Consider the following 18,231-nt stretch of genomic DNA (forward strand, 5'->3'; position numbering starts at 1 on the left):
AACCATTGTCAATTAATTTTATTTTTAATTGAGTGTATTGGTTTTAACCTTTTTCCTAATCTGTGTCTGTCTTTCAAAGTAAGAATTGGGAAGTTCCCAAATTTATCATAGATTAATTTCACTAAAGAAGGGATCTCCACCTGCCTTACTTCGATATGTGCCACTATTCAAAGCATTGATTGTGTGGTTTGTCACATACGTTCAGGGATCAACACTGTTGTCTGTAGTGCATTCAAGTGTCCTCTGAAGAAGCATTTGTTTTGGAGTTGGCTTCTGTCAGACTAAGTACAGCATCCAGTGTGCTAACAGAAAAGTCATTTTAATGTGATAACATCAAAATAATTGAAAGTTACTTTAATCTTTTGCCTTTTCATAAATTCCATTTACAGTTCAGTTCAGCATACCATCCTGCTAAAATGTCATCGTTTGTCCAAAACAGAAAAGGGGACAGAAAGGAAAGAGGCGATTTACGCTTAGAGATTCAAATCAATTCATTTCACAGCTGCCTCTCCACATCCATCAATAAAAGAGAAATTCAGTTCCCAATGGACAATTTAATTGTAGATCATCAATAAATTCTGTCCAATTGGTAATTTGCAGCTGCGGTTTGAATGAAGTATTGACGAGTGGCATTCATCCAAATAAAAGTGTGATCCAGTTTCATGAACAGATTTAAACTGCATGATCTTTTGAGCACTTAATGTGCTCGAAAACATGGGAAGTTTTACTTTCTGTTCACTGGATGAAAAAGTCCTTAAACATTCATTAATGATGAATGTGTAATAGAAATTGCTTGCAACAAAATTCCATGTTAGAGTTTTATTACACAGTACTTTAGTTTTACATTGACCTTTGAGACAGAATTCAATTCAGCCTCTGGACCTCTCTGACCTTCCCACTGGCAACTACCCAAGCATCGTTTCTCTGTGAGCGACATATTTTGTTAAATGGCCTGGTGTCCATGGCAAGCCTTTAAGAAGTTGCATTTTACTTGTAAATGTCCCTGATCCCTAGGCACAAAATTCTGACAAGGCTGCAGCCTTAACAATCACACTGCATCATTTTGACCTGTCAAGCTGAGAGCTCTGCTTTAATGGCTCAAATGCTTTTCAAGGTGGTTATTACAACACAAACCCTAGCAACCATCTAAAAGCATTTCTCTCCCTCAATACACATATGATATCATTGACTGTACTTAGTAACAAACCTTTCTAAAGGTGGAACCACTGCGATAAATCATGAGTTCATAATTTTAACATTCCAATGTTTAAATTATATGCAGATGCACATTGAAACTTTGAATTAATTGGATGTCTGGATTTTAACAATAGTCATTTAAAGACCTATTCATATGCATTTGAAAATGTTATAACATATATCCCAAATTTGATTTTTTAAAATTTGAAAATACAGCTTATAACGGCGAGTCATTCACATTTTTATCTGTAGCAAATATGCTTAGAATTGAAAACATCTAGAGTTACTAACATTCAACAATGAAAAGTATCAGATATTGAAAACAGACACATAGACAATCAGACAGACAGATCTTTTCAGCATTCTTGGCTATTACTGTGGCATAAGTTTGTTCACTTAAAACAGTGCCTTTCGAATGATACACACCTGCTTCTATTGCCACTGTACTGTCAATGACTTTGAATCTGATAAGCAGAGACCCTTTTCCATACTCATTCCCAGCTGACAATTCCTCATGTATATATTTTGGCTATCCAGCTGAGGAGGGCATTGCCAACTCGTCCACAAAGGTGTTCGAGTAAATAGTTTCAGTCACTGAGGAGCACACAGGAGTGGGTCCTTTGGTGTGTTACTTCTTCCCGACCATTTTCCTGATCTTTGTAGTCTTAGGGATAGAAATTGTACCTCTGAGTCATTGAGACTCAGACTGTTATTTTAAGTAATTTATAATTCCCTACAAAAAGGAAAGTTACTTTAAGATCCAACTGGCAAACCAGAAGTTTGAAATAAGAATGACCAGCCAACAGAACAACTTAAAGCGCAGAGTTATTGATTCATACAAACCTGGAATGACATGCTCAGCTATTGGTTGCAAAGTCACTATAGCCCATAATTTCCACAGATCAGGAGGACTGGTGAGTGTTCCTATTTACATGTGTATGCATGCAAAATGAGCACTTCTGTGGGGCTCCTTCTAACTCACCTCCTTTTGGGGATAGGGTGGAGTGGTGGTGGCAAACAAAGCACATCAAATTGAAAGGAAATTACATTTGGCATCAAAAGCAAAAAGATCAATTAAGAATGGAATGTTAAGAAGGATTACCTTAACTATATCAGATGCATCTGTATGAATGCCAGGAGCATTTGTAACATGATGACCAAGCTTGAGCTTGTTAAGGCAATTGGAAACTTTAAGGTAATAAAAATTTCAGCAACGTTGTTAACCCTTAATGATGGAAGTAATTACAGTATGCAAAATTTAAATTGCTCTTGAAGAGTAGAGCCAAGAAATTTATGAGGGGAATTTGTTTCATCTTTCAGAAATAGATGGTTTGGTACAATAACTCCACTGCACAGGGTGAGCACCTAATAGGTCAGGTGATATAAAGTAAGCAAAGAGAAGCAATAGAAGAGGCTTTGAAAAGATTTGTAAAAAATAGGAGCAGAAGTATGCTCTATTATTCCGTCATTCAATAAGATCATAGCTGATCTTATATCTTCTTCAACACACACAAGGTGCTGGAGGAACACAACAAGTCAGGCAACATACATGAAAATGAATAAACAGTCAACGTTTTGGGCTGAGGCCCTTCATCAGGACTGGAAATTCTTTCCTGCTTCATTTCCATACTTTTAATTTCTTAAATTTCCATAAACCGATTGATTTCAACAGCTTTCTGAGGTAGAGAATTCAGAACATTTATAAACATTTTAACAGTGATATTTCTCCTCATCTTGTTCTCAAATGGCTGGCTTCTCATTCTGAATCTTTGATCCCAAACAGCATTTACTTGATAAATCCTCTCAGAATTTGCATTTAGTAGTCTTCTAAATACCAGTGAGTCCAGGATCTTATTCAAACAATCCTCATCCTCTCTCCATGAATTCATCTTCTCCAACAAAAGCAGAGTTGCCAGGTAACTGGATGGCAGTGAATCTATCCAGTGCTCCAGTCAAGATGGTGCCACCTCCATTGAGGTCGTGGCTCAGACTTAGTTGATTTTTAGGGTTTGTAGGGATGGTATTGGGGCAGAAGGTGGAATTCGGGGTCAGGTTAGGATTTATGGATCAGGATGTGTGGGATTTGGAGGTCAGGTCAGAGACTAGGCCTTTGTTCTGTGTTCGAAGGCCAGCAGCATGGACATGTGATGAAAGACTTTTATGGTCAGCTGTCATGCCGGCAGACCAGGAAGGTCAAGAGCTAGTGCCACAACCCCCACCCCCCACAAGTCAGGGAGTTGTCGGTGGGTTCCAGGATCAGAGTTCCATGCAGGCAGGAGACACAAGGGTCCCTAGATACACGAGTCAACAAGTCTAGAGTTTGAGACCTAGTATTTGCAGACCAGTCTTTAGAGAGTGTGGGGTTTGAGGCCCACATCTAGGGTCCTCCTTTGTTATCATTGGTAAGTTCAGACTCAGACTTTAACTGAAGGACATCCTTTAGAATTTATTATTGGTTCCTTTTCTTTTTAAGGCTTTCATACATACACTGATCATAACCTGCTCTAGCTCATCTTCATGTCAGGTGACTTTTCTACAGAGTCTGTGCTGCCGTCTTGCTTTCTCCATATATATACTTGAAAGAGCTGAAGTTTTTATTATTCTTTCAAAATCCAAAGTAAATTTATTATCAAAATACATATATGTCACCATATACAACCCTGAGATTTGTTTTCTTGTGGGCATATTCAGTAAATCCAAGAATCAATTCATGACTGCACACAACAGGGCAGATAAGCATCCAGAGTGCAAAAGACAACAAAACGTGCAAATACAAAAGAGAAAAAAATAAAAATGATAATAAGTAAGCATTAAATATCAAGAACATGAGATGAAGAATCCTTGAAAGTGAATCAGTAGGTTGTGAGAACAATTCAGTGATGTGGCAAGTGAAGTTATCCCCACTGGTTCAAGAGCCTGATGGTTGAGGGGTAATGACTGTTCCTCAACCTGGTAGTGTTAGTCCTGAGGCTCCTGTACCTTCTTCCTGATGGCAGCAGTGAGAAGGGAGCATTGCTGGAACACTGAAACAATTGCCTTTGGAACGTGACACAAACTCCAGCTTTGCCATTAATTTCATTCCTCCAGTAACAATCTCAGAATGATTGTAGCTACTTCTACCTGCAACACCATGAATGAAAACAGGCTAACCCACTAACTCCTTATCTTCTGCATCGTATAAAAAACCTTATTATTCAACGCCAAACTTATCTCCTACACTTGCCCCAATCCTCCATCATTTCTCTCTTGAAATTCAGTCTCTGTGTGGTCTTTCATAATCTCTCTCTCCCTCTCTCTTAGTCTTTACAAACTTCTAAATTAACTTACCAATAACGCCCAAGTCCATTCATTTGAATGTCCTGATGCTATTTTTCTTTGAGCTCCTGACCATGAACTTTTTCTTTCTGCCTTCAGTACAAACAATAGTTCCCTTGCCCATGGTACTATCAACTTTTCTTCCAATGCTTCTTAAAAACCCATCCATTCAGGGACACGCATGGCTCTCTGCTCACACCAAACATCTGTCCATCCAGAACTTCCCCTTTTTAAGACCCCAAGTACATCATTAGCTCCTAAATCAATGTTGATTTTTTTTCCCCTCAGAATCCTTATTTTAATCTCTTCAATCTGGTGTTAAGCAAACTAACCCCTCACAGCATTAAAGTAATTTCAACTATTGTGTAAGATATCCTCAATGCCCATAAATCATACATATCATTCAATACATCCAGTCCTTTCTCAATGGTAGATATTTCATGCTACCTGTTTACACAGCCAAAACCTCTCTTTCTGTTCTCATATTTTCACCTCCAGTGTTCCCCAAGGGTCTGTATTTAATTTCTCCATTATTTGATTGACTTATTGTGTCTTTATAGCATACTGTACACGAGGATCTAGTTTGACATGAACACCAATGAAACCAGTTCTACTTCTTTAACATCTCTGACAATCCTTTGACAGTCTCATTGAGCATTTGTCTGACATCAAATATTGTTAACCTTGAATTTCCTCCAGCTCCTGACTGGGAATACTAAGCCCATTGTATTGAGGCCTCACCTTAACTTTCTTTTGCTCTATTTTTTGTCCAGTGGAAATCTTCAAAATTTATATGCTTGGCAGAGATCCAAAATTACATATCCAATAGATTTTCAATTCTGTAAGTTAGCAATAGCTTATGTCTAACAGCAAATGAAACTCACATCCACTGACTTTGACTTAGAAATGACAGCTTGAAACTGTTTAGGGCAGAGTTGGAAGAGGCACAAAAAAGAAGTCGCAAGAATTAACATGCCCAGTCATTGAAAATTTGTCATTGATATCACGAACTAGATTATGAAATTTAAGTTGCTACTGGAAAGAGAACTTGTAAAATAAAGAAACCATATAATGCATTGGCTAATCTATTGTTGGATCCTATACCTAAGGCATAAAGAAATCACTGAAGAACAGATGATAAGAAAAGGCAGGAGCAACCATGAGCCTGTTTCATCATTCAACAGAACAGGCCTAAACAACTCTCCTTTCCTGCCTAATCCATATAATAATTCATTTCACCAAAGTCCAAAATACAATCTATATCATTTGAATGCGTTTAATGAATTTTCACCCATAATACTCTACCTGAGGGAGGGTATCTTTGTGGCTTGCATTTCTCAGGGGTAAGAGGAAAGGTATGGAGAGTGAAACAGGGTCCTGTTCCACAGAATACTGCTTCTGCAGAGAACACAATTCAGATTTCGATTAGACTATGAGACCATAAGATAAAGGAGCAGAATTTGGCCATTTGGCCCATCGAGTCTACTCCACCATTTCATCATGGCTGATCCAATTTTCTTCTCAGCCCCAGTCTCCTGCCTTCTACATGTATCCCTTCACAAACATTCCACCTCTCCCGGAAGTTCTGGGAGTCTCCCGCATATTGATAGTGGCTCCCTGATGCCCGCAAATTATATACAATATCCCGGAAATCCATTTTTTTTGACAGCATGCGAGAGAGAGAAAGCGTGAGCTAGAGAGAGAGAGAGATAAAGCACCATGGTAGAGTGTTCCAGAAAAAAATATATAAAACGTACGTCACCCCAGACTACACTAAAGTGTACCCCTGCCTAATAGGGGTCAAAAAAAATTACAGTGTTGCTCGCTGCACTGTTTGCAACAGTGACTTTTCTATTGCCTATGGTGGGTTAAGACCGTAAAAGACATGTTGAGGTGAGTTTAACAGGTGTCATTCGTTCATTAGCATAGCTAACGTTATTTAAACTAGCTGGCTAGCTGCTAAGGAGCTACTCTATTGCAGACATCCCACCTCTCCCGGAAGTCCCAGGGTCTCCCGCAAATTGATGGTGCTACCTCCCTGAAATGAGTTTTTGCAGGGTGGGATGTCTACCTTCATGCCCCAAACAATCAAAAATCTATCAACATCTGCCTTAAATATATATAAAGACTTGGCTTCCACAGCTGTCTACGGCAAAGAATTCCACAGCTTCACCACCTTCTGGCTAAAGAAATACTTCCTCATGTCTGTTCTGAAAGGATACCCCTCTATTCTGAGACTGTGTCCTTTGGTCTTAGACTCTCCCACATTGGAAACATCCCCTCCACATCCACTCCATCAAGGCCAAGAGCTCTCAGTGGCCACACATTTTAATTCCACGTCCCATTCCCACTCTGATATGTCTATCCATGGCCTCCTCTACTGTCTAGTTGAAGCCACACTCAGGTTGGAGGAACAACACCTTATATTCCTTCTGGGTAGCCTTCAACCTGTTGGCATGAATACTGACTTCTCCAACTTCCGTTAATGCCCCTCCTCCCCTTCACACCCCATCCCTTATTTATTTATTTTATCTATCTTTTTATTTTTCCCCTTTTTCCTCTCTCTTTTTTCTCCCTCTCACTATAACTCCTTGCCTGCTCTCCACCCTCTGGGCTCCCCTCCCCCCTTGTCTTTCTCCCCAGGCTTCCTGTCCCATGATCCTCTGCCTTCTCCAGCTGTTAGATCCACCCCTCCCCTCCTGTCTTCTCCTATCATTTCAGATCCCCCCCTCCCCCTCTCAAATCTCTTACTATCTCTTCTTTCTTTAGTCCTGACGAAAGGTTCCCACCCGAAACATCAAATGTACCTCTTCCTATAGATGCTGCCTGACCTGCTGCAGTCACCAGCATTTTTTGTGTGTGTTGCTTTCACCATTTGATAGGTTTGAATGAGGTCATCCCTCCTTCATCTGAATTCTAGTGAATACAGGCCCAGAGCCATCAGACGCTTTTCATCTGACAAGCTATTCAATCCTGGAATCATTTTCATGAACCTCCTTTGAACCCTCTCCAGTTTCAGCACATCCTTTCGAAGATAAGGCGCCCAAACCTGCTCAAAATACTCCAAGTGAGTCCTCACCAGTACTTTATAAAGTTTCAGCATCGTATCCTTGCTTTTATATTCTAGTCGTCTTGAAATGAATGCTAACATTGCATTTGCCATCTTCACCACAGATGCAAACTCCAAATTAACCTTTAGGGAATCCTGCACAAGGACTCCCAAATCCCTTTAGATTTCTCAGATTTTTGTATTTTCTCTCCATTTGGAAATTACACAACCCTTTCATTTCTTCTGCTGAAATGCATGACCATACACTTCCTGACACTGTAGTCCACCTGCCATTTCTTTGCACATTTTCCTAATCTGTCTAAGTCCTTCTGTAACCTGACTACTTTTACAAAACTACCTGCCCCTCCACTCATCTTCATATCATCTGCAAACTTTGCATCAAAGCCTTCAATCCCATCATCCAAATGATTGACATATAACATAAAAAGAATCAGTCCCAACACAGACCACTGTGGAACACTACTAGTCACCGACAGACAGTCAGAAAAGGCTCCCTTTATTCCCATGCTTTGCCTCCTGCCAATCAGCCACTGCTTGATCCACGCTAGAATCCATGCACTCGTAGCTTGTTAAGCAACCTCATGTGTGGCACCTTGTCAAAGGCTTTCTGAAAATCCATGTACACAACAGCAACCAATTTTCCTTTGTCTACCTTGCTTCCTACTTCTTCAAAGAATTCCAACAGATATGTCAGGCAAGATTTTCCCTTGAGCCTATACCATGTGCCTCCAAGTACCCTGAGAACTCATCCTTAATAATCGACTCCAACATCTTCCCAACCACTGTCAGACCAACTGGCTTATAGTTTCCTTTCTTCTGTCTCTCTCCCTTCTTGAAGAGTGGAATGACATTTGCAATTTTCCAGTCTTCTGGAACCATTCCAGAATCTGGTGATTTTTGAAAGATCATTACTAATGCCTCCATGATCTCTTTAGCCACCCGTTTCAGAACCCTGGGGTATACACCATCTGGTCCAGGTGACTTACCTACCTTCAGACCTTTCAGCTTCCCAAGAATCTTCTATCTAATAATGATAACTTCATATACTCCATGCCCCCGACACCTGGAACTTCCACCATACTGCAAATATCTGCCATAGTGAAGACTGATGCAAAATACTTATCCAATTTATCAGCTGTTTCGTTGTCCCCCATTACTACCTCTCCAGCATCATCTTCCAGTGGTCCGATATGCACTCTCACCTCTCTTTTACACATTATGTATCTGAAAAAACTTTTAGTATTCTCTTTATTTTATTGGTTAGCTTATTTTTGTATTCGATCTTTACCTTTTTAATTACTTTTTTTGTTGCCTTCTGTTGGTTTTTAAAAACTTCCCACCAATCTTTGTTCCATTATATGCCTTCTCTTTGGCTTTTATGCTGGCTTTGACTTCTCTTGTTAGCCATGGTTGTGTCATCTTTCCTTTAGAATGCTTCTTCCTCTTTGGGATGTATATATCCTGTGTCTTCCAAATTGCTTCCAGAAATTCCAGCTATTGCTGCTGTGCTGTCATCCCTGCCAGTGTTCTTTTCCAATCGGTTCTGCCCAGCTCCCCTCTCATGCCTCTTTCCCTTCACTCCACGGTAATACTGATATATCTGATTTTAGTTTCTCCTTCTCAAATTCCAGAGTGAACTCAATCATATTATGATCACTTGCCCCTCAGGGTTCTTTTACCTTCAGCTCTCTAATCAATTCTGGTTCATTACATAACACCCTGATCCTCTGCTGGGCTCAACCACGAGTTGCTCTAAAAAGCCATCTCACTGGCACTCTAGAAATTCCCCCTTCTTGTAATCCAGCACCAACCTGATTTTTCCAATATAGCTGCCTATAGAAATCCTCCATGACTATTGTAACATTGCCCTTTTGGCATGCATTTCCTATCTCCCATTGTAATTTGTTGTTATGGGGTCTGTATATAACTCCCATCAGGGTCTTGTTACCCTTGCAGTTTCTTAGCTCTAACCACAACGATTCAATACCTTCCAATTCTATGTCACCTCTGTCTAATGATTTGATTTCATATTTTACCAACCAAGCAACGCCGCCCCCTCTGCCTTCCTGCCTGTCCTTCAAACACAATGTGTATCCTTGGGCATTAAGCTCCCAGCTATAACCTTTCAGCCATGATTCAGTGATGCCCATAACATCATACCCGCCAACCTGCAACTGCGCTGCAAGTTCATCTACCTTATTCCGTCTACTGCATGCGTTCAGATACAACATCTTCAGTCCTGTATTCACTCTTTTCGATTTTGTCACACCATACTCAACCTTTTGATTCCTAACTTTGTCTGAGGTCTTGCCAACATCTACTTCCACAACCTCTCCACTAACTGTTCTGGCACTCTGGTTCCCATCCCCCTGCAACTCCCATTTACACCCCACTGTGCAGCATTGACAAACCTACCTGCTAGGATGTTGCCCCCCCTCCCTCTCCAGCTCAGGTGTAAACCATCCCTTCTGTACAGGTCCCACCTTCCCTTGAATAGAGCCCAGTGATCCAAAAATCTTATGACCTCCCTCCTACACCAACTCTTTTGCCATGTATTAAACTGCATAATCTTCCCAGTTCTACCCTCACTAGCACATGGCACGGGTAGCAGTCCTAAGATCGCAACCCTGGAGATCCTGCCCTTTACCTAACTCCCTGAACTCCCTATGCAGAAACTTGCCACTCATCCTACCCACGTCATTGGTGCCTATATAGACCATGACTTCTGACTGTTCACCCTCCCACTGAAGAATGCTGAGGACTCGATCTGAGATATCCTGGACCCTGGCACCTGAAAGACAACATACCATCTGGGATCTTGTTCTCGCCCACAGAACCTCTTGTCTGTACCCCTATCTAACAAATCCCCTCTCACCACAGCATGCCTCTTCTTCCCCCCTCCCGTCTGAGTCACAGAGGCAGACTCATTCCCAGAGACTCTACCACTGAGACTTTCCTCTGTTCGGTCATTCCCCCCCGCCCCCCAGCAGTATCCAAAGTGATATACCTGTTGTTGAGTGGGATAGCCACAGGGATACTCTGCATTGGCTCCTTAATCCCTTTCCCTTTCCTGACTGTCACCCAGTTTCCTGTGTCCTGCACCTTGGGTGTAACTAACTCTCTATATGTCCTATCTATCACCTTTTCAGCCTCCCGAATAATCCAGAGTCTATCTAGTTCTGGTTCCAGCTCCTTAACACGTTTTGTAAGAAGCTGTAGCTGGATGCATTTCTTGCAGTTGTAGTCGTCAGGGATACTGGAGTCTCCCTGCTTTCCCACATCCTGCAAGAGGAGAATTGCACTATACTGCCTGCCACTTCTACCCAGCTAAACAGATATAAAGAAGAGAAGGAAAAAACTTGAGCTTTTATTTCCTTTGCTTTCTCTGAGTGAAATCTCTCTTTGCTGAAGCCTCAGAGAGCTAGAGCTTTAAGATCACCACTTTGACTATGTCCACTCAGACATTAGTGGGGAAATTCAGTGCAGCAAGGGAAAAACTTGATGTACTGATACTTCTACCTGCTGAGCAAATTAATCTAATATACACTGTAGACGTGTGGCAGACCATCTCAAAAGTATGTTTTACACATATGGTGTTATGTGGAAATCTCAAGGTGCTTCCTGTGCCTTGGACTGTCCAAGGTTCAGAAAGTATCATCAACAGGAGGAGATGGAGCTCTGAGTTTGGAGCAGGAGTGACAAATAACACCACTGCAGCTCATCTGCAAAACTGAGTGTTTCATAAACAACAAGGTCCACTCTGCAGCTCAAGAGGACAATTGCAGGCACAGAGCAACAGGATGGGTGCCAAACACAGAAAGAAAAGAGAGTTTGGTTAGAAGATCCCTGAGGGCAACTTGCTCTCTCGTCACACAAAATGCTGGAGGAACTCGGCAGGTCAGGCAGCATCTATTGAAAGGAAATTAACATTTTGGGCATCGGAACATCAACTTGACTGTTTATTCCTCGCCATAGATGCTGTCTGACCTGCTGAGTTCCTTATGCATTTTGTGTGTGTTACTCTGGATTTCCAGCATCTGCAAAATCTTATATCTATGATTTACTTTCTAGTCAGAACACATTTCTGAATATTAATAGGGGACAGATTTATTTTGGGGTTAGCAGCCAGATTTCTGGCCACAATACCATAAAAGGTACAACTGTGCAAAGGAGAAAGGTCAAGAGAGCAATAGATACAGGGATTTCTGAAGAGATGATGCAGGAGGAAAAGCATTAGATTCTGAGGACATTTGGATCAGTATGGAACAATACAGATCAGATAACTTGAAGGATAACAGGGCTATTAAATCCTTACAGATTTGCTGGTGCTGCTATAAAAGTTTAAAGAAGCTTGGCCAGGGAACTTGGAGCTGAATATTTGTATCTCGGGGAGGAAAGCAGTATGGTAACGCCGATTTAAAAATGAGAGAGAAAGCCTGGGAGGCAGAGCAGGAATATTTTTAAAAATTCTCAAAAAGGTGCCTGACTGTGCTCAGTGGTATATATCTAAATGCTGGGAATTTTGTGAACAGAGCAGGTTGGCAGTGGGCACATGGACACTTCAAAATATAATATTTTGGCTATTTTTGAAACAGAAGTTCAAAAGGAGGACTGACGATTATTGACTTAACATTCCAGTTACCCAGTTTTCAGGCAAGGGGGTTAGTAGCAATATTGGTTCATTTGCAACCATATTGGAGGTGGTCTGCTAGAAGTATCATTAAATGAGGCAGTGTTGTTTGAACCAAAGAACAACAATAGGGCAAGCACGCTGTTGGGTGTATACTATGAGCCTCCAAACAGTCTCAGGAAACTAGTAAAACAAATTGAAAATAATTGAAAAAGGACTATGATAGTAATAATGATGGATTTCAATTATTCTGTATTAATTGGGATATAGTCAGTGTGTAAGATATAGAGGGCAAAGGGATTTCTATGCTGTATTCAGGGGTATTTCTTGGCAAGTATGTGGTAAGCCCAATTAAAAGCAATTCTTGATTTAGTTTCAGAGAATCAAACTGGGCAGATAGAGGAGTATTAATGGGAAAGTATTTTTGTTATCGTGGTTAATACTCAATAAATTTTTATGTGGTTAAGCTAAGGGCAGAGATAAAATAGGAAGTAAGTTTTGAAACCTGAGTAAGGCTGAATTAACTTTACTTAGAAATGAATTAGCAACAGAAAACAGCTACTCTAAGATAAATAGTATCAGGCCCATAAGACATTCAAGAAGGAGAGTCCAGTCTTCTGGAGTAAACATTTCTACAAAGATAAAGGGTGGGACTAATCGATTTTAGAGCTTCCTAGATACCAAGATGCATAAAAGATCAGATAAGGGAAAAATACAAATTGCTTATGTAAGACACTAAGTGGTTAAGACATCAGGAAACCTAAAACAGTATCAGAAGTATAGGAGTGGAATTAAAATCAATATTATAAAAGCAAAAAAACAGATTATATTAAAATGCTGAGAAGAAAATTATAATAGAATCAAAGAGACATTTTATAAGTACATAAGACCAGTAAAATAATCAGGAAAAGGTAGGGCAATTAGTGAAATAGTAACATATTATTAAAAAATAACGTATTCATATGAATCCTGGAGGAGGGTTTCGGCCCGAAACATGAAGTGTCTGTTCATTTCCATAGATGCTGCCTGACCTGCTGAGTTCCTCTAGCATTTTGTGTGCATTGCTTTGAATTTTCCAGCGTCTGCAGACTTTCTCGTGTTTGCATATTCTTGAAGGTAGAGGATGTAAGTAAATTCTTAATGAACACTTTGAAGTTCTCTTTATAAGAGAGAGGTTGGTTGCTAGTAAATATGAAATATTGAACTGGCTTGGTAGCATAGTGGTTAGAACATAAGAACATAAGAAATAGGAGCAGGAGTAGGCCATCCGACCCATCGAGCCTGCCCCACCATTCAATAAGATCAATGCTGATCTGTCCGTAAACTCAGCTCCATCTACCTGCCTTTTCCCCATAACCCTTAATTCCCCTACTATGTAAAAATCTATCTAACTGTATCTTAAATATATTTCCAGAGATTCACCACTCTCCGGGGAAAACAGCTTCTCATCTCCATCCTAAATCTTCCCCCCTGAATCTTGAGGCAATGTCCCCTAGTTCTAGTCTCACCTACCAATGGAGACAACTTTCCTACTTCTACCTTATCTATCTCTTTCAAAATTTTGCATGTTTCTATAAGATCCCCTCTCATTCTTCTGAATTCCAGAGAGTATAGTCCCAGGCGACTCAATCTCTCCTCGTAGGTTAACCCCTTCATCTCTGGAATCAACCTGGTGAACCTCCTCTGCACTGCCTCCAAAGCCAGTATATTCCTCCCCAAGTATGGAGACCAGCACTGCACACAGTACTCCAGGTGCGGCCTCACCTGTACCCAAGTTGCAGAATGACCTCCCTGCTCTTGAATTCAATCCCTCTAGCAATGAAGGCCAACATTCCATTTGGCTTCTTAATAACCTGTTGGACCTGCAAGCCAACTTTTTGCGATACATGAACAAGCACTCCCATGTCCCTCTGCACAACAGCATGCTGCAAACTTTCACCATTTTATTAGTAATCTGCTCTTCTATTATTCCTTCCAAAGTGGGTGATTTTCACAAGATCACAAGACAAAGGAGCAGGAGTATGCCATTTGGCCCATCGAGTCTGCTCTGCACTCCACCATGAGTTATACTAGTCTCCCAACTAGTTCCAATTTCCGGCTTTTTCCCCATATCCCTTCATACCCTGACTAATTAGATACCTATCAATCTCCTCCTTAAACACCCTCAATGATCGGGCCTCCACAGCTGTATGTGGCAACGAATTCCATAGACCCACGACCCTCTGGCTAAAAAAATTTCTCCTCATCTCTGTTTTAAATGGGTACCCTCTAACTCTAAGACTGTGGCCTCTTGTCAATAGACAATAGACAATAGGTGCAGGAGTAGGCCATTCAGCCCTTTGAGCCAGCACCGCCATTCACTGTGATCATGGCTGATCATCCACAATCAGTACCCCGTTCCTGCCTTCTCCCCATATCCCTTGACTCCGCTATCATTAACAGCTCTATCTAACTCTTTCTTGAAAGCATCCAGAGAATTGGCCTCCACTGCCTTCTGAGGCAGAGCATTCCACAGATCCACAACCCTCTGGGTGAAGAAGTTTTTCCTCATCTCCGTTCTAAATGGCCTACCCCTTATTCTCAAATTGTGGCCTCTGGTTCTGGACTCCCCCAACATCAGCAACATGTTTCCTGCCTATAGCATGTCCAATCCCTTAATAATCTTATATGTTTCAATCAAACAGAAACATAGAAACATAGAAAATAGGTGCAGGAGTAGGCCATTCGGCCTTTCGAGCCTGCACCGCCATTCAGTATGATCATGGCTGATCATCCAACTCAGAACCCTGTACCAGCCTTCCCCCCATACCCCCTGATCCCTTTAGCCACAAGGGCCATATCTAATTCCCTCTTAAATATAGCCAATGAACTGGCCTCAACTGTTTCCTGTGGCAGAGAATTCCACAGATTCACCACTCTCTGTGTGAAGAAGTTTTTCCTAATCTTGATCCTAAAAGGCTTCCCCTTTATCCTCAAACTGTGACCCCTCATTCTGGACTTCCCCAACATCGGGAACAATCTTCCTGCATCTAGCCTGTCCAATCCCTTTAGGATTTTATATGTTTCAAAAAGATTCCCCCTCAATCTTCTAAATTTCAACGAGTATAAGCCTAGTTGATCCAGTCTTTCATCATATGAAAGTCCTGCCATCCCAGGAATCAACCTGGTGAACCTTATTTGTACTCCCTCTATGGCAAGGATGTGTCTCCTCAGATTAGGGGACCAAAACTGCACACAATACTCCAGGTATGGTCTCACTGAGGCCTCGTACAACTACAGTAGTACCTCCCTGCTCCTGTACTCGAATCCTCTTGCTATGAATGCCAGCATACCATTCGCCTTTTTCACCGCCTGCTGTACCTGCATGCCCACTTTCAATGTCTGGTGTATAATGACACCCAGGTCTCATTGCACCTCCCCTTTTCCTAATCGGCCACCATTCAGATAATAATCTGTTTTCCTGTTCCTGCCACCAAAGTGGATAACCTTACATTTATCCACATTAAATTGCATCTGCCATGAATTTGCCCACTCACCTAACCTATCCAAGTCACCCTGCATCCTCTTAGCATCCTCCTCACAGTTAACACTGCCGCCCAGCTTCGTGTCATCTGCAAACTTGGAGATGCTGCATTTAATTCCCTCGTCTAAGCCACTAATATATATTGTAAACAACTGGGGTCCCAGCACTGAGCCTTGCGGTACCCCACTAGTCACTGCCTGCCAAGGAAAAGGTCCCATTTATTCCCACTCTTTGCTTCCTGTCTGCCGACCAATTCTCTATCCACATCAATACCATACCCCCAATATCATGTGCTTTAAGTTTGCACACTAATCTTCTGTGTGGGACCTTGTCAAAAGCCTTTTGAAAATCCAAATATACCACATCCACTGGTTCTCCCCTATCCACTCTAATAGTTACATCCTCAAAAAATTCTATGAGATTCATCAGACAAGATTTTCCTTTCACAAATCCATGCCGACTTTGTCCGATGATTTCACCGCTTTCCAAATGTGCTGTTATCACATCTTTGATAACTGACTCTAGCATTTTCCCCACCACCGAGGTCAGGCTAACTGGTCTATAATTCCCCGGTTTCTCGCTCCCTCCTTTTTTAAAAAGTGGGGTTACATTGGCTACCCTCCAATCCTCAGGAACTAGTCCAGAATCTAAAGAGTTTTGAAAAATTATCATTAATGCATCCACTATTTCTTGGGCTACTTCCTTAAGCACTCTGGGATGCAGACCATCTGGCCCTGGGGATTTATCTGCCTTTAATCCCTTCAGTTTACCTAACACCACTTCCCTACTAACATTTATTTCCCTCAGTTCCTCCATCTCACTGGACCCCCTGTCCCCTACTATTTCCGGAAGATTATTTATGTCCTGCTTAGTGAAGACAGAACCAAAGTGTTATTCAATTGGTCTGCCATGTCCTTGCTCCCCATAATCAATTCACCTGTTTCTGTCTGTAGGGGACCTACATTTGTCTTAACCAATCTTTTTCTGTTCACAAATCTATAAAAGCTTTTACAGTCAGTTTTTATGTTCCCTGCCAGTTTTCTCTCATAATCTTTTTTCCCCTTCCTAATTAAGCCCTTTGTCCTCCTCTGCTGGACTCTGAATTTCTCCCAGTCCTCAGGTGAGCCACTTTTTCTGGCTAATTTGTATGCTTCTTCTTTGGAATTGATACTATCCCTGATTTCCCTTGTCAGCCACAGGTGCACTACCTTTCTGAATTTTCTCTCCTTTTAGAAAATAGTCTCTGCCTTTATTCCTTCCACCAAAGTGCATTACCATATATTGCCCTGCACTGTATTCCATCTGCCTCTTCTTTGCCCATTCTCCTAATCTGTCTAAGTCCTTCTGTAGCCTCTCAGATTCCTCAACACTTCATGCCCCCCCCACTCATTTTTGATTAAACCACAAACTTGGCCACAAGGTCATCAATTCTGCCATCCAAATCATTGACATACAACATGAAAAGAAGTGATCCCAACACTGACCCTTGCAGAACACTGCTGGTCACCAGCAATCAACAGGAAAAGGCCCCCTTTATTTTCACGCTTTACCTTCTGCCATTCAGCCAATCTTCTATCCATGCTAGTATTTTTCCTGTAATACCATGTGCTCTTGTTAAGCAGCCTCATGTGAGACACCTTGTCAAAGGCCTTCTGAAAACCCAAGTAAGCAACATTCACTGACTCTCCTTTCTCTATCCTGCCTGTTATTTCCTCAAAGAATTATAGCAGAATTGTCAGGCAAGATTTCCCCTTAAGGAAACCGTGTTTACTTTGGCCTATTTTATCATATGCCTCCAAGTACTCCGAAACCTCATCCTTAATAATGGACTCCAACATCTTCCCAACCACTGAAGTCAGGCTAAGGGCCTATAATTTCCTTTATTACACTTTCCTCCCTTAAAGAGTGGAGTGGCATTTGCAATTTTCCAGTCTTCCAGAACCATTCCAGAATCGAGTGATTCTTGAAAGATCATTATTAATGCCTCCACCATCTCCTCAGCTACCTGTTTCAGAACCCTGAGGTGTTGTCCATCTGGTCCAGGTGACAGATCTACTTTCAGACCTTTTAGCTTCCCAGGCACCTTCTCCTTGGTAATAGAAACTGCACTCACTTCTGCCCTCTGACATTCTAGATGATGGGAGGTGAGCTAGAGAAAAAAAGTTAGTCAAAGTGGTATGCCTTAAGGGTCACCTTTCAGGACAGTGGTGAAAATTTCAGAACATCATGTCTTGATGGCTAAATGCAAGGATAAGAATTTTTTAAATGGAGGTGTCGGAGGATTGGTAGAGCCTTCAGAATGATATATTTTCAGGACAAGATGTTCAGTGATTCAGAAAAACTTTCAAACAGCAACAGTCCCCTGCACATGCTGCCATTTTTTCTTCTGTGTGACACAGATCAAGATTTTGTGATGTACTCTGGAAGAAAACTTGAAGAGTTGTGGTAACAGTTTTGGAGGTCGTACCCTTTGAGGGTATTGCATTTAGAATCTAC

This window comes from Mobula hypostoma, chromosome 16, assembly GCF_963921235.1.
Source record: "Mobula hypostoma chromosome 16, sMobHyp1.1, whole genome shotgun sequence".
Lineage (NCBI taxonomy): Eukaryota > Metazoa > Chordata > Chondrichthyes > Myliobatiformes > Myliobatidae > Mobula > Mobula hypostoma.